The sequence below is a fragment of the Poeciliopsis prolifica genome, unplaced genomic scaffold (genome assembly GCF_027474105.1).
Source record: "Poeciliopsis prolifica strain line A6 unplaced genomic scaffold, Auburn_PproV2 SCAFFOLD149, whole genome shotgun sequence".
NCBI classification, from domain to species: Eukaryota; Metazoa; Chordata; class Actinopteri; order Cyprinodontiformes; family Poeciliidae; genus Poeciliopsis; species Poeciliopsis prolifica.
In genome coordinates, this window is record NW_026562524.1 from 311285 (window position 1) to 334435 (window position 23151).

The window sequence follows — 23151 nt, forward strand, 5'->3', positions numbered from 1 at the left end:
CAACTGATGCTGATTGGATCTGATAGCCTCTGATCCAACATGGCTGCTAATCCAACATGGCTGCTAATCCAACATGGCTGCTGATCCAACATGGCTGCTGATCCAACATGGCTGCTGATCCAACATGGCTGCTGATCCAACATGGCTCCTGGTTGGTTCTGTCTGGTTGCAGTAAAACACTGAAAGCTGTGATGCTGGAACTCAGTCGTTCTGCAGCCATGAGGTAAAAACTGAGGTTACAAAAACCCAGTGACCTTTCCTGACCTTTAGAGTCATTAATGTTCATCATGTCAGGAATTTGACCATCATTTTCATCAACATAAAGTGAATTATTTCTGCGCATTTTACAGCTCCAGATGCTGGTTGTGACCAGTTAGACCAGTTAGAACTGGGAGGGATTATGGGTAATGCCCAGGGGTCAAAGGGCACAGGGCCCCTAAAACCTGGAGCCCAAAGTGTCCCTCACACTGGGTCAGTTCATCTCTTTTTGTCCATTTGTATCAAATTCAGCAGAATCTATAATTTAGATCTATTTTTAAATGTTGTGGAGTTTTAAACAAAGTTTGGATGAAACTAAAGTATTTATAGCGAGGGCCTCAGGGCCCCGGGGCCTCAGGGCCAAACACTCTGCAGTTAAAGGTTTATTTTATATAATATTATGTAAAATGTTCAACACACAGAATCTCTGATGGAGGAAAAACGTTCAGTGGTTATAGAAACACTGCATGAGACAGAAAATAAACCAAAACTTTATAAGCTGTTTAACCAGGTTCAATGACTAGTTAACTTTATAAACTGCTAACATTGAACCAGGTTCAGTGACTAGTTGACTTTATAAACTGCTAACATTAAACCAGGTTCAGTGACTAGTTGACTTTATAAACTGCTAACATTAAACCAGGTTCAGTAACTAGTTGACTTTATAAACTGCTAACATTAAACCAGGTTCAGTAACTAGTTGACTTTATAAACTAATAACATTAAACCAGGTTCAGTGACTAGTTGACTTTATAAACTGCTAACATTGAACCAGGTTCAGTAACTAGTTGACTTTATAAACTGCTAACATTAAACCAGGTTCAGTGACTAGTTGACTTTATAAACTGCTAACATTAAACCAGGTTCAGTGACTAGTTAACTTTATGAACTGTGAAACCAGGTTCAGTGACTAGTTAACTTTATAAACTGCTAACATTGAACCAGGTTCAGTAACTAGTTGACTTTATAAACTGTTAACATTAAACCAGGTTCAGTAACTAGTTGACTTTATAAACTGCTAACATTAAACCAGGTTCAGTAACTAGTTGACTTTATAAACTGTTAACATTAAACCAGGTTCAGTAACTAGTTAACTTTATAAACTGTTAACATTAAACCAGGTTCAGTGACTAGTTAACTTTATGAACTGTGAAACCAGGTTCAGTAACTAGTTGACTTTATAAACTGCTAACATTAAACCAGGTTCAGTAACTAGTTGACTTTATAAACTGTTAACATTAAACCAGTTTCAGTAACTAGTTGACTTTATAAACTGCTAACATTAAACCAGTTTCAGTAACTAGTTGACTTTATAAACTGCTAACATTAAACCAGGTTCAGTAACTAGTTGACTTTATAAACTGTTAACATTAAACCAGTTTCAGTAACTAGTTGACTTTATAAACTGCTAACATTAAACCAGGTTCAGTAACTAGTTGACTTTATAAACTGCTAACATTAAACCAGTTTCAGTAACTAGTTGACTTTATAAACTGCTAACATTAAACCAGGTTCAGTAACTAGTTGACTTTATAAACTGCTAACATTAAACCAGTTTCAGTAACTAGTTAACTTTATAAACTTTATAAAAGTCAGTTGACCTTATAAACTGTTAACATTAAACCAGGTTCAGTGACTAGTTAACTTTATGAACTGTGAAACCAGGTTCAGTAACTAGTTGACTTTATAAACTGCTAACATTAAACCAGGTTCAGTAACTAGTTGACTTTATAAACTGCTAACATTAAACCAGTTTCAGTAACTAGTTGACTTTATAAACTGCTAACATTAAACCAGGTTCAGTAACTAGTTGACTTTATAAACTGCTAACATTAAACCAGTTTCAGTAACTAGTTAACTTTATAAACTTTATAAAAGTCAGTTGACCTTATAAACTGTTAACATTAAACCAGGTTCAGTGACTAGTTAACTTTATGAACTGTGAAACCAGGTTCAGTAACTAGTTGACTTTATAAACTGTTAACATTAAACCAGGTTCAGTGACTAGTTGACTTTATAAACTGCTAACATTAAACCAGGTTCAGTGACTAGTTAACTTTATAAACTGTTAACATTAAACCAAGTTCAGTGACTAGTTAACTTTATAAACTGTTAACATTAAACCAGGTTCAGTAACTAGTTAACTTTGTAAACTGTTAACATTAAACCAGGTCCAGTAACTAGTTAACCTTACAAACTGTTAACATTAAACCAGGTTCAGTGACTAGTTGACTTTATAAACTGTTAACATTAAACCAGGTTCAGTAACTAGTTAACTTTATAAACTGTTAACATTAAACCAGGTTCAGTAACTAGTTGACTTTATAAACTGTTAACATTAAACCAGGTTCAGTGACTAGTTAACCTTATAAACTGTTATACCCGTATTAGTGACTAGTAAACTTTATAAACTGTTAACATTAAACCAGTTTCAGTAACTAGTTAACTTTATAAACTGTTAACATTAAACCAGGTTCAGTGACTAGTTAACTTTATAAAATGTTAACATTAAACCAGTTTCAGTAACTAGTTAACTTTATAAACTGCTAACATTAAACCAGGTTCAGTGACTAGTTAACTTTATAAACTGTTAACATTAAACCAGGTTCAGTAACTAGTTAACTTTATAAACTGTTAACATTAAACCAGGTTCAGTGACTAGTTAACTTTATAAACTGTTATACCCGTATTAGTGACTAGTAAACTTTATAAACTGTTAACATTAAACCAGTTTCAGTAACTAGTTAACTTTATAAAATGTTAACATTAAACAGTTTCAGTAACTAGTTAACTTTATAAACTGTTATACCCGTATTAGTGACTAGTTAACTTTATAAAATGTTAACATTAAACCAGTTTCAGTAACTAGTTAACTTTATAAACTGCTAACATTAAACCAGGTTCAGTGACTAGTTAACTTTATGAACTGTGAAACCAGGTTCAGTAACTAGTTGACTTTATAAACTGTTAACATTAAACCAGGTTCAGTGACTAGTTGACTTTATAAACTGTTAACATTAAACCAGGTTCAGTGACTAGTTAACTTTATAAACTGTTAACATTAAACCAGGTTCAGTGACTAGTTAACTTTATAAACTGTTAACATTAAACCAGGTTCAGTAACTAGTTAACTTTATAAACTGTTAACATTAAACCAGGTTCAGTGACTAGTTAACCTTACAAACTGTTAAAATTAAACCAGGTTCAGTGACTAGTTAACTTTATAAACTGTTAACATTAAACCAGGTTCAGTAACTAGTTAACTTTATAAACTGTTAACATTAAACCAGGTTCAGTAACTAGTTAACTTTATAAACTGTTAACATTAAACCAGGTTCAGTAACTAGTTAACTTTATAAACTGTTTACCCGTATTAGTGACTAGTAAACTTTATAAACTGTTAACATTAAACCAGTTTCAGTAACTAGTTAACTTTATAAACTGTTAACATTAAACCAGGTTCAGTGACTAGTTAACTTTATAAAATGTTAACATTAAACCAGTTTCAGTAACTAGTTAACTTTATAAACTGCTAACATTAAACCAGGTTCAGTGACTAGTTAACTTTATAAACTGTTAACATTGAACCAGGTTCAGTAACTAGTTAACTTTATAAACTGTTAACATTAAACCAGGTTCAGTGACTAGTTAACTTTATAAACTGTTATACCCGTATTAGTGACTAGTAAACTTTATAAACTGTTAACATTAAACCAGTTTCAGTAACTAGTTAACTTTATAAAATGTTAACATTAAACAGTTTCAGTAACTAGTTAACTTTATAAACTGTTATACCCGTATTAGTGACTAGTTAACTTTATAAAATGTTAACATTAAACCAGTTTCAGTAACTAGTTAACTTTATAAACTGCTAACATTAAACCAGGTTCAGTGACTAGTTAACTCTATAAACTGTTAACATTAAGCAAGATTCAATGACTAGTTAACTTTATAAACTGTTAACCAGATTCAGTGACTAGTTCTAGTTAATCTTTGCTCAGGTGAATCTATTCAGAGCGACGACATGAGAACCTTCAGCTGAAACACAGAAACAGGAAACTGGACGACCTCAGAGGTTTTAGAGCCAGTTAGCAGAAAAACCACAGACTGCTGCAGGCGGCGCAACAAACAGAGACTTTACTGAGCAAACATGAATATAAATATCAATATGAATATCAATGTGAATATAAAGATAGACATAAATACAAGCATGAATATGAATATGAATATAATATAAATATAAATAATCTGTACATTAAAAACAGAACCAGCAGCATCACTAAACATCCCAACAATCTGGAAACTGAATCCAATCAGAACAGAAACATAATTTAATATAATAGATTATTATGATATAGAGTTAAATTGATAAATAGGTTTATTGATATTCAGACAAGTTCATTCAAAATATTAAAATCATTCAATTATATTTTTATGTTCTAAATAGTTTAAATAGTAAAACTATTCATTTGTTTCATGTATGTTTAAAACACACAGATTATTAGTTATAGTCAATATAATATAATACTTATTGATTATATTAGCTATAATCAATAATATCTGAATAAAACCTGAGGAAGTTTCTGTTATTTAGTTTATTTAGTTTCTATCAGAACAACATTGAACCAAAAAACTAACAAAGACAAGAAAACAGTTTTACCTTCATTTGGTTGTTTCTGTTGTTTCCTCTGTAATATTTGAACATCACTGTAAATTATGATTTCATCTCCATCTGCATCATTATCTGGGAAAATTAAATAAATTGATATTTAGTTAAAAAATGATCAGCTGAATAAAAACATGTTGAACTTTTGTAAATATAAACTTGAAAATAAAAACTAAAATAAGTGACATTGATCTCACCTTTAGATTTCCTGTTAATGTGACGTTTGACCAGTAGAACCAGTAGAACCAGTAGAACCAGAACAGCAGCTGATAGAGACAAGAGACCATAGAGGAGAAACTGGGAGGAAGATGAAGAGGAAGATGATGATGATGGAGGAGGAGTTGATGGAGACGATGTGGTCGATGGTTTCTCTAAAATAAAATTTTAATAAGTTATAAATTCATGTTAACCTTAAAGTTCAGGATTTATTGAACCTCCCTGACCTCTGACCTTTGACAGAGACCCTGCTGGATGGAGACTCTCCAGAACTGCTGATGCTACATTTATAGAGGCCTTCATCAGAGCTGGAAACATGGAGGAGGGTCATGCTGCCTGCTGATCCATCACCAATGAAGGAGCCATCTTTATAGAAAGCAGCTGGGAGGTTGTGGGTTGGATTCCTTGCTCTGCAGCTCAGAGTGACGTCATCTCCCTCCATCACAGGGAGGACAGGACTCTGCAGGATCACTGATCCTTTCAACACAGAGACAAACTACAGCATTTCATCCATTTCCACACAGCAACACTAACTCCACAGTCTGATCTTACCAGAGACAGAGAGCTGGATGCTGCAGCTGCTGCTGCTGCTGCTGCTGCTGCTGCTGCTGGAGGATCTAGACTCACACCAGTACAGACCAGTGTCTGATGGGTACAAGGTGATGTCACAGGTAGAACCATCAGCTTCTCCCCATTTATCTCCACATTGAGTCCTGGTTCCTCTGCTTGTGTTTCTCCTCACTGTCCATCCAGCTGATCTGTTTCCATCCTCACAGATCAGAGTCACTGATTCTCCTCTAAAGAACTGGGATCTGCTGGGACTCACAGTGGAGAACTGGAAAGAATGGAAAATAGAATAATCATATCAGTTTTTAAACTGTTGAATAAAGTGTAAGTGAAATTAAAGAATTGTATTAAATTGTTTAATTTGTTTCATTTCTTTCTGAAACATTTAGTTTTGCATTCTGTAACGTTTCAAGGTGACATTAATATAACGAACCTTCATCCACTGTGCAGAACACCAACAAGGTCACAACTAAAGAGGAATAAACATTTTTAGATCAAAATCTGAAACAAATTTAATCTGAGAAACTTGAATATCAAACAAAAAATCTATACATTTATAAATGTACTAATATTCTTTAATGTTCTGATTTCTGAATGGACTCTAAATAACCCATTAGAACCATGACGGGCAGCAGAACTGTGACCCAAACGGGCCATAAAGTGTTTGTACTCACAGAGTGAAGCTGGTAGAGATGTTGGTCTCATCGTAGCTCTGACTGATGTGAAGCTTCTGTTCAGCTGCTTTTACTGAGCTGAACCCGCCTCCTTCCTCCACATCAAGGGCCCAGAGCAGCAGACAAAGCTTCACCGGATCCACTCACATTAACTCAGCTCTCAACCACCAGCAGCACCAGGACTGCTTACATTTCAGGACAATAAATACGTTTCAAATACCTGACAGTTAAACTGGTCTCTGAAACAACCTGGATAAATAAAGTTAAATAAAATAAATGAATCAAAGTTTCTTTCTTATCAAGTAACTTGGGAAACATTTGGCAAGAGGAACAGAGAGACCAGAGAGACATTATCATGGATGTAGAGAGTCAGGAAATAGAGAGCAAGTATCAGGACGGGGGGTAAATCCTGACCTGAGGGGTAAATCCTGGTCTGGGGGGTTAAATGCTGCTGGGGCTGCACCTGGTATAGAGACTTCAACTCACCTGAGTCAATAATGAGGTCAGTAGCAGAACTCTGCAGAACTGGACTGCAGTCAGCAGGTGATTCAGATGTGACTGCAGCGAGTTGCAGCAGGGAGACGTTGAAGGGCTGCAGGACACCTGGAGGACAGGATTGGACCTTGAGGACAGGATTGGACCTTGAGGACAGGATGGGACCCTGAGGACAGGATTGGACCTTGAGGACAGGATTGGACCTTGAGGACAGGATGGGACCTTGAGGACAGGATGGGACCCTGAGGACAGGATTGGACCTTGAGGACAGGATTGGACCCTGAGGACAGGATTGGACCTTGAGGACAGGATGGGACCCTGAGGACAGGATTGGACCTTGAGGACAGGATTGGACCCTGAGGACAGGATTGGACCTTGAGGACAGGATTGGATCTGGAGGACAGGATTGGAGCTGGAGGACAGGATTGGACCCTGAGGACAGGATTGGACATTTCTGCAGTTTAATGTGATCCTGGTTTCTTTATTATTCTCAGTGTTTCATTTTGGTTCCATCAGGCTTGTTCCTGTTTCTGTTCAGTTCTTATCAGTGATTCTAGTTACTTTAGTTTTATTATGTTTCATAGCTTTACTGCTCTCTCTCTCGCCCACTGTGCCTCTCTCTCTCTCTCCTCACACCTGTAACCAGCTAACTGGTTTCCATTCAGTCTCCCAGTACTTAGTCTCTCTTTCTCAGTCACTCCCTGCTGGTTCCTTGTTTCTTCTTCTGCATCGTTTTGTATCATCTGGATTCTTTTGTCAGGATTATTTTTGTTTGACTTTCTGTGTTTCTGTCACTTTTTCATTAAATCCTCAAAATCCATTTGTTGCCTCGGTTTCTTTGCTTTTGGGTCCAAACCACTAAATATGACAGGATGCAGGAGGGAGATGCTGTGGTGCCCCCTAGTGGGCGGTGCTGATATTGCAACAATAATATCAGCAAATATTGAGTATATAATACTGAATAGTTGCTGTTTTTTATTTTCTATGATGTGTTCAGACAGTCTCATGTTTACAGCAGAAATCACATTATTATATGGAATCATATTGTTTATATTTGGCTCAATCTTTCAAACTGTAATGTAAAAATGTGAAGGAGATAAACTATAATTCAGACACTTTATCAATCTGACATCTGGCCATGAAAGATAAAATGTTCAACAGTTTCTACACTAAAGGTTGAACCAAACATTCTTGTTGACATTTATTAATATTTTACACAGAAGTTATCATATGCAAAAATATACATTTAGTGAAAATGTAGGAAAATGTTGAGAAACTTTTGGTTTGCTGTCAAAATGATGAGCTTTGTTTTGGTTGGTTGCCTGGCAACCTCATGGAGGATCACATGTGAGGATCTGGGATCAAATCATTATAACTGAGAGGCAGCAAGTGGAAAATCCATCTGTTCCCTCAATCAGTGGACAGGATGAGAGGAAACGACGTCTGATTTACAAACAGCTGGAGACAAAAAGTCCCTTTCAGACGAGACATCAGTCCATTGTGTCAATTATTGGGTTTTGTCTTTCAAGGCCACCAGAAGCTGCAAGACTCAGATTAGAGACCAGAACCTCAGATTAGAGACCAGAACCTCAGATTAGAGACCAGAACCTCAGATTAGAGACCAGAACCTCAGATTAGAGACCAGAACCTCAGATTAGAGACCAGAACCTCGTGGGTCCGTAAGCAGTTGAACTCCCAGGTTTGTTTTGCTCACTGAACAGAACGGGTTGAATTCAGTAAAATCAACTGTTTGAACGTTATGACATTATTATGTTGTATATATATATATATATATATATATATATATATATATATATATATATATATATATATATATATATATATATATATATATATATATATATATATATATATATATATATATATATATATATATATATATATATATATATATATATATATATATGTTTCTGATGTTTTGCCTCAATTCCTTCCTTAATGGTTGAGAAATGTTTTCATCTCCATGACAACCATTCAGCTGTGCAAAACGCTTCTAGCCCCCCCCCCCGAGACTTTGGCACTTTGCTCCTTCAGACTAGCCAGCAGCAATTAGCAAACAACTGCTGAGAGAGAAGCGATGATGTCACTGTGATGACTTCCTGAAGGCGGAGTTTCAGACAGAGCAACATGTTCTTAAAGAGCCAGAGTCCAAATCCGTCTGGAAATGAAGCTGCAGGAGAGAAGCAGCAGCTTAAAGACATGAAAACAGCAGAACAGAAGGAAACTGAGACCGGTTCTGGTTCTGTTCTGGTTCTGCTGCTCCATTTGTTCATGTTTTGGTCATTTGTTTGTGTTGAATAAAAACTAAAGTTTGATTGAAATATGACACAAATATCAGAAAGTTTTCCTCTGTAACAATAAAATGCATTAATTAGTAAAGTTTAGAGCTTTTCATAAAGTCTGAATGCAAAAGGATCTTTTAACATAAAAACATTCATATCTGCCAAGTTGCACTAAAATAAGACGTAACAGATGATAACGAGTCAAGAACCAAAGATTCGGCTCCTTTCAGAGAGCCGAGCCACGAGAGCCGGCTCTCTGAAAGGAGCCGAACTTCCCTCAGTCTGGACTTCCGCACTCTGTGGAGACTCACATGGATTATTGATCGGAACAGAAGATATTGGCGATTTAAGCCCAGCAAACAGTAAATGCAGTGAAGTTTAGTGTTTCCAGTTGGACTTGTTGTGTTTTGCTGTTATTTTAAGACATTTTCTGGTAAAGAAGCAGCGAACATAAAACTGTCGGCCAGAGAAACCAGGAAATGAATTCTTTACCTTGTTCTCCATTTCTATTGACTTTGGTGATGATCGACATCTCAGCCATTTCTCCAGGCGAGTTTCTGCAGGAATGATTTCATTTCAGTGATTCTGACAGAATGTTTTCTGATCTCTTTGTTCAGTCAGTGATCCGGTTCGTTGGTTTTCAGAACCAGGAAACGTTTTGGTCAAAACACGACGTTAATCTGGATCATGATCAGAATCTGAATTATGTCTGTTTAGGACGAAGATTGTCTGGTTTTCATGGATCCTGTCTTCCAGGGCCGTGGCTACATCTTTCTGTTCCCTGAGCCCAAATGCATGTTGGGGCCCCTCGCCCTGAAACCTGCAATGATACAGAATTTATTTGTGAATTTTGCTTCATTAAGTCACATGGTCTGTATGTAAATATAATTTAGTATATTAAATTTTAGAGAATTTGTGTTTGTGGGATGATAACTGCTGAGTCATGCAGTTACCTAAAAGAACTAATAATTATTTTGTCATGTTTATTATTATTGCAGTATCCAACATGTCCGTATCATAATGTGACGTCTTTAAAACATCTCTACTCTTATGTAAAAGGCTGCATATGTAAATAATAAATGACCTTTAACCTCTGCTCTGTTTCCTCTCTTGCAGATCAGACAAACATCACAGCTGAAGCTGGACAGGACACATTTCTGCCCTGCAGATCTCCTGATCATAAACCTGTTATTGCTGTACAGTGGGTTAGACCTGATCTGGGATCAGAATATGTTCTTCTGTTCAGAAATGATCAGCTTGATCTAGAAAACCAGCATGTGATGTTTAAGGACCGAGTGGATCTGCAGGACAGACGGATGAAGGACGGAAACGTGTCTCTGGTTCTGAGGAACGTGGCGACTGATGACAGAGGAGCATACGAGTGTCGAATCATTCAGACAAACAGCTGGATGGAGACCATCATCATCATCAACCTGCATGTTCTTCCTCCTCCAGGTGAGTCGATGTTTCATCATGTTTGTGTTGATGCATCATGTGGCCCTGAAGGCCCCGTCAGTCCAGCCAGGACTGATTTAGTGACAGAGAGTCAAGGAGAGCCTGACATTAGAGATGAACCTCAGCAAGGCTTTAATCACAACACCGTTAGCATGCTAACAGCTCAGCTAGCACTGCAACATCCATGATCCCAAACCCACAGGATATGTCTGAATCTCAAGGTATCTGATTACCCACAATGCATTGCTGACCATGATGTGTTGTGGACCTTCCTTACTGGCTGCAGGTGTTTCTTTGCTGTCCTTGTTGTCTCTTTGTGTCTCCATCTGCCTGCATAGTTCAGTTTCTGTCCTCTGCTGTCCTCTGAGTGAATCACCTGCTCTGTGTTTGTCTCCATCCAGCATCGTTTCTCCAGAAACAGCATCGTTTCTCCAGACCGAATGACGTTTTCATGCCTTTGCAGTAGATCAGATGTTAGCTTACAGCTGTAGAGACAGTGTCTGATAGTGACCCCAGGTCTGAGGGGTCACTATTGATGATCATGTGATTATTGGGCTGAACAGATCAACTGTTTGGTATTTTCCAGGTTTGCTGGAGGTTTTGGTGCAAATGGCCTCCAGAGTTGCTGTATTGATGGATTTACTATGAAGGGTCAGAGTTCAGACTGTTGAGCTGCAGCTGCACCAGGATCCATGTTTCTATCATTATTCTGGTTCTGATGAGTCCAGGAAAGCAGAGATTGGTTTTACTGGTTTCCAGTCTCAGATGACTGGCTGCTTTATCACAATGTCTTTCTGTACCGACCATGTATTGACCCTTGACCTCTACTCTCAGCCGCTATGATAAGAGCCGTCATGTTGAATGTATGAATGTTTTCATGCTGGGCCCGGATCTGTCCAGGCTGATCCACGGATCAGAACATCAGGGAGTCGAGTTACAAACTAAATGCTGCATTTGATGCAAACTGCAGAGTTTGGAGGAGCCATGTTGGGACGACTTCCTGAAGGCGGAGCTTCAGAGGGAGCAGGAGGTCTTAAAGAGACAGAGGCCCAGTTTCTAGGAGTTAAATTAAATCTATTTTAAGTTATAATTGATCAGAAGTGAAGATAACATAGTGACTTGATTGTGCTATAAATGACACAATATAACTAGATAATACATAATAATATTGACTTCAATGCAAAGTAAATATCACTTCTTATGATGCGTTTTATTTTAACTGAGTGAAATGATCAGTGTGTGTAGAAACCAGAGCGACTCGCTGCTGCAACATGTCACAGCAGGAACAGAGCAGTTCCCAGCTTGTCCTGGAGGAGGCGCTGCTCTGACCCAGTGATCCGGTGAACGGATCCGGAAGCGGGTCAGTGATCCGAGAGGCTCGGTTCCCTCAGATGAACGTTCTTCTCATCATCTTCTGCTCCTCCTTCTTCCTGTTTTCACTCGCAGCTCGTGGATCATCGCTGTTTGTGAATATTTGGTATTTTATTGATTATTGGCCGAATATCAGCAAATCTAATCAGGTTTAATGTTTAAAGTGAATCCGCTGCTGTGTTAGTGTTTCTATATAATGTGGCGATCAGAGAAATAGATGAAACTACGGAACCCGGAAATGGATCCTCGACCAGAAACTTCATTGTTTTCAGCCCTGAACTTCATCATCATCATCATCATCATCTCATCTGCAGCTGCAGGCGAGTTTCTGGAGGAAAAACTAAGATTGAAAGATTTTTAGATCCAGCGATAGTTACAGTGATGCTGTCCTCGTGTTCACATGGTGATCATGGTTATTGATTACGGTACCGGTTCGGGCCATCACATCCAGTGATACCAGCAGCAGAACCGTCTGAGACCCAGACGGTCTGGCTCTGGTTCTGGTTCTGGTTCTGGTTCCTCCTGCAGGGCCGGAGCTAGCCCTTTGCTCTCCACATGCTGTTTGGTCCTTCAGTGAACAATAATTAGACCTGAGCAGCAAAGCGCTGCACAGGCCTGTTGAAATCATCAGTTATTATCATTCTGTCCCCTATGATAGGGGCTTTATCATATTCAGTACCAAACTTGGTGGCTGCATCAAGCCTTTGTGACATTTATGTTGTTACAAAAATTGCAAGAAAGAATCAAATGGCTCAACGGCGCCACCTAGCAATTTCCAAAAGACCCTCTGCTATGATGTGTTTCATAGAGACATGACATTTGATCCACTTGTAGAGCTCCCCAAGACGCTCAGAATTTATAATTATTGTCATCGTGCAAGTATGACAGGAAGTCGGCCATTTTGGATCAAACCATCATGTTTTCTTTCTGATTAAACTCCCAGGTTTCAGATTACTTCAGAACCACTCAGCACTCTGATGGTTCTCAGTGTGTGAAGAATCAAACACTGATCCTCCTGTGAGAATCAGGAATTTGACCTTTAAGAGATATCAAAGGATTTCTCCTACATCAAAGCATGTGGGCGTGGCTTAGTGTCAAACTTTGACTATTCACCATGAAACATCAACATTAAATAACTTCCAAAGATCACAGCTGCACCAGACTTCCTATGTCTCTCTACAGAACAGTCCTGATGATAATTACATGGTCACTTGATGACATCATCTTAGCCCCGCCCACTTTTAACAGGCTGTCACCTGTTTTTTCTGCTGTGTTTCACTGATATTCTATCATTTTTATGGGTTTCATTATGTGTAAACTGACTTACAATGATAACATGATGAACTCTATGAATTCTGGCTGCTGACTGAACTGCATTGGGGTGTAGAAATGATGAACTGCAGTTCTTCGCCATCTGCATACGATCGACTCTAATGACACGTGGATCATCCGACTGGCACCAAACTGGATATGAATGACCTTTGTTGACCTCTAAAGAGCCCAACAAGATTAACATGTAATTTGACTCCACTGCGCCCCTAGGTTAATCCATCAGCTATATCTCCTCGCTTTGTCAGCTGATTGGCTCCAGATCTTTTGTGCGTCGTTGGGCAGCGCCGCCGAACGTATTGATGCGCATCGCCTGGCGGACGGGCGCAGAAACAGATTCAACAGGCTGAACATGGGATTGTTTCTAGTGTGTTTCTGCTTTTTATTGATCATTTTAATGTGTTGATCACAGTCTAGTGCTGCTTCATGTAAAACATGTTTTGTCTACAACAGTAAAACAATTCAGTAGTTTCTTCCTGGTCCTGTCAGCTATCACTCTCACAGCATTCTGGGATATGTAGTCCTTTCTGCTCTGTGTGGATAAATGAAGACCTTCATTTTATGGTCTTTGTAGCATCAATGTTCTGATGTTAACGGCAGAAACTCTTTAGGTTCCTTTGATAAGTCAATAAATGACCTTTAACCTCTGCTGTGTTTCCTCTCTTGCAGATCAGACAAACATCACAGCTGAAGCTGGACAGGACACATTTCTGCCCTGCAGATCTCCTGATCATAAACCTGTTATTGCTGTAGAGTGGAGCAGATCTGATCTGGGATCAGAATATGTTCTTCTGTTCAGAAATAAGAAGATTAACACAGAAAACCAGCATGTGATGTTTAAGGACCGAGTGGATCTGCAGGACAGACGGATGAAGGACGGAAACGTGTCTCTGGTTCTGAGGAACGTGACGACTGATGACAGAGGAGCATACGAGTGTCGAATCGTCCCGACAAACAGCTGGATGGAGACCATCATCATCATCAACCTGCATGTTCTTCATCCTCCAGGTGAGTCGATGTTCAGATTTCAGCAGTGAGACGTCTGAGAGATAAACTCTCTGCTTGGAAAACATTCTGACTTTCTGCTGCAGAAATAAATATTAACTTAAATATATCACCATGGTAATTGATTACAGTGTTGTAGTTGTTAAAAGTCCATCTGTTCATTTAGCACTACATTACCCATGATGCAACTGTTCATTTTGTAGTTTAATTTATAGTTCAAATCAAATGATTGACCAATATAAAATAAATTTGCCGTTTCTTGCATTTTGAGAGAACTAACAGAAACCAAAATGTTTATAGATTTGTATCAGTTTATTTTAAATCACATTTAATTGATAAATCTGATAATAATGATGGCGCTACTCATATTTTTGTGATGTCTGCTTGTCTTGCAGTGGAATCGATTTCTGTGCACAATACATCACAAATAGCTCTGTCCAATTCAGCAGCACATATGAATTAGCAGCAGCATGAAAGATGTAAAAATAATCACCTTAGAAATTCTTTTTAATCCTCAATGCTGCGTGAAGCATTTTGAAACAATGCAAAATATTCTGGACTGTGGGAGGCAGGGCCGTGCAGAGACCTTTGGAGGGCCAGGGGCTCAAATTTAAAAAAGGGGACATTGAACAAAAACACCGAACAACAACACAGCAACAACACACATTGATCAATAATCTAATTGGTTCATAATGTATCAATGGCATTGATACATTGTCTGTGACAATGCAAAGCAAATATAGTCTATATATTAGTATATTGTTGCTGTTTCTGCTGCTGACAAAGCGGGACGAATGAGTAGCTGTTAATCTGACCATCGGAGAGAAGGTCAAAGGTTATGAAGTTATGAAATTTGCTGCCATTTTACTGATTAAGCCCTAACAATATCTAATAACTATTTAACAACTAAAACTGCTTGGCTGCAGATGATTTATAGATAAAAAAAGCTCAAAGGGGTTTCACTCTATTTACTCTGAGACCTACAAATATAAGTCTGAGATATCAAGGCAAAGAAAACTCAGTAGCTGCTGGCAGGGGCCCTTCAGGGGCCCCAGACATTCAGGGGCCTCCAGACATTCAGGGGCCCTTCAGTGGGCTCCAGACATTTTGGGGACATTTTGGTTCATTTAATTGTGGCATGTTTGGCTTTATGCTGCGGTTCTGATTATTGCTACAGTATTTTCTCTGGTGTTTATTTTGTGAACTTTAAATCTTCTGGGCCGAATCTTCCTTTAACACTAGAGGTTCAAGCCCCCTTCGCCCCACCCTCTGCACGTGCCTGGTGGGAGGAAGCTGGAGAACCAGAGAGAAAAACATCAGGCACAGGCAGAACATGCAAACTCCATGCAGAAAGACCCCGGGCCGGGAATCGAACTCAGGACCGTCTTGCTGCAAGGCAACAGCGCTACCCACTGCTCCACTGTGCAGCCATTATATAGGAGGATTAATCTGGATTCTCTATAGGAGCTAATTCATAAAATAAACAAAGAAATCTGAACTATGGTTCTGGTTCTGTAGCTACAACTCCAGCTCCAGAGGACGAACTATTAGTCAACTAACCAAGAGCATCTAAGAATGTGGTGAGAGCATAATATGCAACAGTAGCAATCCATAATACCCAAAGAACAGCAAGAAAGTGTCTGCCGAGAATAATAAAGCCATATAAGGTCAGATGAAAAACTGGTACCAAACGGGTTCATTCAGACGCTGCAGTGAAAAACAATTAGAAATGATGTCAGACAAACTAGTAGCAACAATATAAAAAGCGATCCGACGTCACAGAACCAGCGACAGGTGACATCAAAATCCATTCATCCAACCAGCAGCACAAATATCCATGATCCAAACCCTGGGCTGTTTGGATCACGCCCAGAGTGATCCAAACTGCCCAGAGTGATCCAAACTGCCCAGAGTGATCCAAACTGCCTAGAGTGATCCAAACTGCCCAGAGTGATCCAAACTGCCCAGAGTGATCCAAACTGCCCAGAGTGATCCAAACTGCCCAGAATGATCCAAACTGCCCAGAGTGATCCAAACTGCCCAAAGTGATCCAAACTGCCCAGAGTGATCCAAACTGCCCAGAGTGATCCAAACTGCCCAGAGTGATCCAAACTGCCCAGAGTGATCCAAACTGCCCAGAGTGATCCAAACTGCCCAGAGTGATCCAAACTGCCCAGAGAGATCCAAACTGCCCAGAGTGATCCAAACTGCCCAGAGTGATCCAAACTGCCCAGAGTGATCCAAACTGCCCAGAGTGATCCAAACTGCCCAGGGTGATCCAAACTGCCCAGAGTGATCCAAACTGCCCAGAGTGATCCAAACTGCCCAGAGTGATCCAAACTGCCCAGAGTGATCCAAACTGCCCAGGGTGATCCAAACTGCCCAGAGAGATCCAACTGCCCAGAGTGATCCAAACTGCCCAGAGTGATCCAAACTGCCCAGGGTGATCCAAACTGCCCAGGGTGATCCAAACTGCCCAGAGTGATCCAAACTGCCCAGAGTGATCCAAACTGCCCAGAGTGATCCAAACTGCCCAAAGTGATCCAAACTGCCCAGGGTGATCCAAACTGCCCAGAGTGATCCAAACTGCCCAGAGTGATCCAAACTGCCCAGAGTGATCCAAACTGCCCAGAGTGATCCAAACTGCCCAGAGTGATCCAAACTGCCCAAAGTGATCCAAACTGCCCAGAGTGATCCAAACTGCCCAGGGTGATCCAAACTGCCCAGAGTGAGCCAAACTGCCCAAAGTGATCCAAACTGCCCAGAGTGATCCAAACTGCCCAGAGTGATCCAAACTGCCCAGAGTGATCCAAACTGCCCAGAGAGATCCAAACTGCCCAAAGTGATCCAAACTGCCCAGGTTGATCCAAACTGCCCAGGGTGATCCAAACTGCCCAAAGTGATCCAAACTGCCCACAGTGATCCAAACTGCCCAGAGTGATCCAAACTGCCCAGGGTGATCCAAACTGCCCAGAGTGATCCAAACTGCCCAAAGTGATCCAAACTGCCCAGAGTGATCCAAACTAACCCTAACTAACCCTAACCCTCTCATCCAACCGAGATCCAACTGCACACAACCGACCTGACACTCGTTGCTTGGCGGGAACACCCGGTACCGATATACACTAACGAGCCCAATGATGCTGTGAACCGGATGTGAATGAGGGGAAACGGGGCGTAGATGCATTCAAGGGCCTGAAATGGGTGGGAATTTACAGCCTTCATGAAACTGTTTTCAACTAATACACCACCTGGTTACATCTATGAGCTACATTAAAAGAGCCAACATGAAGATCCACCCAACTCAGTCTGACATTGAAATATTTTCTGATCAACATATTAAATTATTTTACCTTCTGTTAAACTAACAGATGTGAGCAAAGACCATCATCCAGTGACTCCAGTCCTGTAAGGATACATCACTGAGACCCTTAAGCCAACAACAACAGAGACCCTGACATTAACCTGACTGACCCACCAAAGGGAAGCAACGTTAGCATGCTAACAGCTCAGCTAGCACTGCGGCCTCCACAAGGTCAGGTGACCTGGACATGAGGTCATGTGACTGAGGTCAACAGAGAGGCGGCCATGACAGACAAAACCAAACCCAATAAAGTGGCCGGTCCTCCTTCAGCAGACAAACTCCCAGCTGTACTGGACCACTGGACCAGCAGAGACCAGTAATCAGATTACTGACGTCTCCCCACTGCTGTCTCTCCTCTGTCTGCCAGAAGGTGGCGCTGCAGCAGGTTCCTCAACGTCCCTCAATGAACCGACGGCGTCATAAACAGAAACATCGACTCTTTCATTCCTGAACAGGTGAAAACTTTTCACCAAGAGACTCTCAAGGCTGCGTCTCCTGGATGCTAACGCTAACGGCAGCATGACCTTTAGCTGCGTCCGTTGACCTCTGTTTAACCCCACGCCAGTTTTCATGGATGATGTCACCAGGCGGCGCCGTCCGCCATCTTGTTTCCCAGCTTTCAGTCCAGCTGCATGTAACCTGGCAGTCAGTCGTTGAACCTGCTGGTTTTTATTTAGCCTCAGAGCTAATTTCTCCTCTTTCAGCCATTTTCTCTCTTCTTGTTACAGAGTTCACCAATTTAATCCATTATTATTGATCCCATTTATTAATAGATGTCCTGCTGCCTGATCAATGACTATTATTGATCCCATTTATTAATAGATGCCCTGCTGCCTGATCAATGACTATTATTGATCCCATTTATTACTAGATGCCCTGCTGCCTGATCAATGAATATTATTGATCCCATTTATTAATAGATGCCCTGCTGCCTGATCAATGACTATTATTGATCCCATTTATTAACAGATGCCCTGCTGCCTGATCAATGACTATTATTGATCCCATTTATTAATAGATGCCCTGCTGCCTGATCAATGACTATTATTGATCCCATTTATTAATAGATGCTCTGCTGCCTGATCAATGACTATTATTGATCCCATTTATTAATAGATGCTCTGCTGCCTGATCAATGACTATTATTGATCCCATTTATTAATAGATGCCCTGCTGCCTGATCAATGGCTATTATTGATCCCATTTATTAATAGATGCCCTGCTGCCTGATCAATGGCTATTATTGATCCCATTTATTAATAGATGCCCTGCTGCCTCATCAATGAATATTATTGATCCCATTTATTAATAGATGCCCTGCTGCCTGATCAATGGCTATTATTGATCCCATTTATTAATAGATGCCCTGCTGCCTGATCAATGACTATTATTGATCCCATTTATTAATAGATGCCCTGCTGCCTGATGACTATTATTGATCCCATTTATTAATAGATGCCCTGCTGCCTGATCAATGACTATTATTGATCCCATTTATTAATAGATGCCCTGCTGCCTGATCAATGGCTATTATTGATCCCATTTATTAATAGATGCCCTGCTGCCTGATCAATGACTATTATTGATCCCATTTATTAATAGATGCCCTGCTGCCTGATCAATGACTATTATTGATCCCATTTATTAATAGATGCCCTGCTGCCTTATCAATGGCTATTATTGATCCCATTTATTAATAGATGCCCTGCTGCCTGATCAATGACTATTATTGATCCCATTTATTAATAGATGCCCTGCTGCCTGATCAATGACTATTATTGATCCCATTTATTAATAGATGCCCTGCTGCCTTATCAATGACTATTATTGATCCCATTTATTAATAGATGCCCTGCTGCCTCATCAATGACTATTATTGATCCCATTTATTAATAGATGCCCTGCTGCCTGATCAATGACTATTATTGATCCCATTTATTAATAGATGTCCTGCTGCCTGATCAATGACTATTATTGATCCCATTTATTAATAGATGTCCTGCTGCCTGATCAATGACTATTATTGATCCCATTTATTAATAGATGCCCTGCTGCCTGATCAATGACTATTATTGATCCCATTTATTAATAGATGCCCTGCTGCCTGATCAATGGCTATTATTGATCCCATTTATTAATAGATGCCCTGCTGCCTGATCAATGACTATTATTGATCCCATTTATTAATAGATGCCCTGCTGCCTGATCAATGACTATTATTGATCCCATTTATTAATAGATGCCCTGCTGCCTGATCAATGACTATTATTGATCCCATTTATTAATAGATGCCCTGCTGCCTGATCAATGACTATTATTGATCCCATTTATTAATAGATGCCCTGCTGCCTGATCAATGACTATTATTGATCCCATTTATTAATAGATGCCCTGCTGCCTTATCAATGACTATTATTGATCCCATTTATTAATAGATGCCCTGCTGCCTGATCAATGACTATTATTGATCCCATTTATTAATAGATGCCCTGCTGCCTGATCAATGACTATTATTGATCCCATTTATTAATAGATGCCCTGCTGCCTGATCAATGACTATTATTGATCCCATTTATTAATAGATGCCCTGCTGCCTTATCAATGACTATTATTGATCCCATTTATTAATAGATGCCCTGCTGCCTCATCAATGAATATTATTGATCCCATTTATTAGTAGATGCCCTGCTGCCTGATCAATGGCTATTATTGATCCCATTTATTAATAGATGCCCTGCTGCCTGATCAATGACTATTATTGATCCCATTTATTAATAGATGCCCTGCTGCCTGATCAATGGCTATTATTGATCCCATTTATTAATAGATGCCCTGCTGCCTGATCAATGGCTATTATTGATCCCATTTATTAATAGATGCCCTGCTGCCTGATCAATGACTATTATGATCCCATTTATTAATAGATGCCCTGCTGCCTGATCAATGAATATTATTGATCCCATTTATTAATAGATGTCCTGCTGCCTGATCAATGACTATTATTGATCCCATTTATTAATAGATGCCCTGCTGCCTTATCAATGGCTATTATTGATCCCATTTATTAATAGATGCCCTGCTGCCTGATCAATGACTATTATTGATCCCATTTATTAATAGATGCCCTGCTGCCTGATCAATGACTATTATTGATCCCATTTATTAATAGATGCCCTGCTGCCTGATCAATGGCTATTATTGATCCCATTTATTAATAGATGCCCTGCTGCCTGATCAATGGCTATTATTGATCCCATTTATTAATAGATGCCCTGCTGCCTGATCAATGACTATTATTGATCCCATTTATTAATAGATGTCCTGCTGCCTGATCAATGAATATTGATTGATGAACATGATAATAGCAAATCAATCTAGATTTTATAAACTTTATCAGAAAAACAAAATGTTGAAATAATGAACCTTATTGATGATAACCTTCATTTTTCTGCTATGATAAAGTTGAATAAAATAAATCGAGTCAATCTTCAGGCTGACAGTCAGAAAAGCTGCAGGTTGTACCAGGACTGTGTTGCCATGGTGACGTATTGAAACAGGAAGTCCAGTTTTTACATCGTTAGAAACATTTATAACGATGTTTCTAACCATGTTTGAGGTCACATGATGACCTGCAGCCATTTCTACCTGAACATCACAATAACACCTGGTTCTGTTCTGGTTCTGTTCTGCAGGTGGAGCTGATGGACGGAACAGAGACGGACCTGGTTGGCTGAGTTATCATTTGGTAGCTTTAGGTGGTTTTGTTGGTTTTGTTGTTGCTGTTGTTGTTTATTTGAGGCGTAAAAAATCTTCACGTTCGAGTCCAAAGTCAAGCCAGAGTTCTGGAGAACCACCTGCAGCTCAGCAGCCTTTAACGGATCAGAACCAACCAGCTGAGCAGTGAGTCCAGTCTGACCTGAAGGATGATGGATCCAGAACCTTCATCCAGAACCACAGACTGACTGTTTGGATCGGCACCAACAGAGGAAACCCAAACTGGTACCAGCTGGTTCTGTCCTTCACCAGAACCGAACCGGGCCGTTACAGAACCGTTACAGAACCGTTACTGAACCGTTAAAGAACCAAATCGGGCCATTACAGAACCTTTGGAGAACCTTTACAGAACCGAACCGGGCCGTTACAGAACCACTGCAAGAACCGTTACTGAACCGTTAAAGAACCATTTCAGAACCCGTCCAAACCTTGGGTGTCAGGATCTGCTGATGTTTGTGACGTTTTATCTGGATTTAAAATGTTTTTCTTGTATTTTTTCAGGATCTCAGTGAGAAACTAAAACTAGAAACTTGTTCCAATATTCAATAAGTTGGAATATTATTGAAACGTTCATTTAAATCAATTTAAAGTAAAACAGATGAAACGTTGAAGATGAATATTAATCTGACCAATAAATAACTTTTTAATGCAGAAATGTGAATTTTCAAAATATCCTTTTAATCTGATAAACAAACTTCATCTGCACATTTATTCCATCTTATTAAATATGACTGTATGTGGATTATATGTAATCAGAAACTCAACAGTTTGTGTGAAATGTTCCTCCTGAAGCATCTGAATCATTTCATTTATTATATTTCTGCTATTTATTGCAGCATTTCTCCAGTTTAACCAAAACGTTGTTTCACTGGTTTCACTGGTTTCACTGGTTTCACTGGTTCAGTGTCTGATCCTGTTGCTGTTACTTCAAGCTGCTTCAGTCTGACTCTGAGTTTTCATGTCATTAGTAACATTTCATTTCATGTTCAATAAACTGATAAATTCACAGTTTGGATCTTTATTACAATAAATAAAGAACCGAACTGGGCCGTTCGGTTCAGTTCGGTTTAATGCAGATTGTTGAATCACCTGATGTTAGCAGGTCAACCAACAGGTTCAGAGGTCAGAAGGTCAACCAACAGGTTCAGAGGTCAGCAGGTCAACCAACAGGTTCAGAGGTCAGCAGGTCAACCAACAGGTTCAGAGGTCAGCAGGTCAACCAACAGGTTCAGAGGTCAGAAGGTCAACCAACAGGTTCAGAGGTCAGCAGGTCAACCAACAGGTTCAGAGGTCAGCAGGTCAACCAACAGGTTCAGAGGTCAGCAGGTCAACCAACAGGTTCAGAGGTCAGCAGGTCAACCAACAGGTTCAGAGGTCAGAAGGTCAACCAACAGGTTCAGAGGTCAGAAGGTCAACCAACAGGTTCAGAGGTCAGCAGGTCAACCAACAGGTTCAGAGGTCAGCAGGTCAACCAACAGGTTCAGAGGTCAGCAGGTCAACCAACAGGTTCAGAGGTCAGCAGGTCAACCAACAGGTTCAGAGGTCAGTTCAGATGTTCAGCTCAAAGATTCACATCAATCCTGTTTATTAAAAACATAAATCATAAACTTACCGTCCTTTAAATCCGTCGTTATGATGGAGAAATGTTTCTCCTTTGCAGAAATGATGAATTTT

General features: G+C 39.7%; 1 pseudogene; it reads left to right on the forward strand.

Annotated features, from left to right (window-relative positions):
• Nucleotides 1-9329: 9329 nt before the first annotated feature.
• Nucleotides 9330-21781, forward strand: LOC129355880 (tyrosine-protein kinase-like otk; annotated as a pseudogene).
• Nucleotides 21782-23151: the final 1370 nt, after the last annotated feature.